General features: G+C 29.0%; 1 protein-coding gene across 1 annotated transcript in view; it reads right to left on the reverse strand.

Annotated features, from left to right (window-relative positions):
• Positions 1-355, reverse strand: part of EMH_0019990 (Swr1-Pie_related helicase, related) — a gene marked incomplete at both ends in the record, with an annotated part of 7665 nt that overhangs the window by 4947 nt on the left and 2363 nt on the right.

Below are 355 nucleotides of genomic sequence, written 5' to 3' on the forward strand. Positions count from 1 at the left end.
TTATTTTGGCATTTTTTGTTATGGATTGTGTATTTATTTATTTGTATTGATTGTGCCAGTCTACTTGCTGCTACTAATTGTCATATATTTATTACTCGCTGTTACTACTGGTTTACATATATGCATATATATATATATATATATATATATATATATATATATGTAAATATACATATATTTATTATATATTGTTGTGTTCCTAATTGCTGTACATTTGTTTATTTGCTTTACCCTGTGAGGAGAATCCGTCGTTCGCATTTTGCAATTTTGTTGATATTTTTATAGACCTGAGATTCTTTGTTTTTCAGTGCATGCGCCTCATCAACAACGAGGTAAGCAAAAGGTCTGAGTTGCC

This window comes from Eimeria mitis, genomic scaffold, assembly GCF_000499745.2.
Source record: "Eimeria mitis Houghton genomic scaffold, Emh_scaff694, whole genome shotgun sequence".
Lineage (NCBI taxonomy): Eukaryota > Apicomplexa > Conoidasida > Eucoccidiorida > Eimeriidae > Eimeria > Eimeria mitis.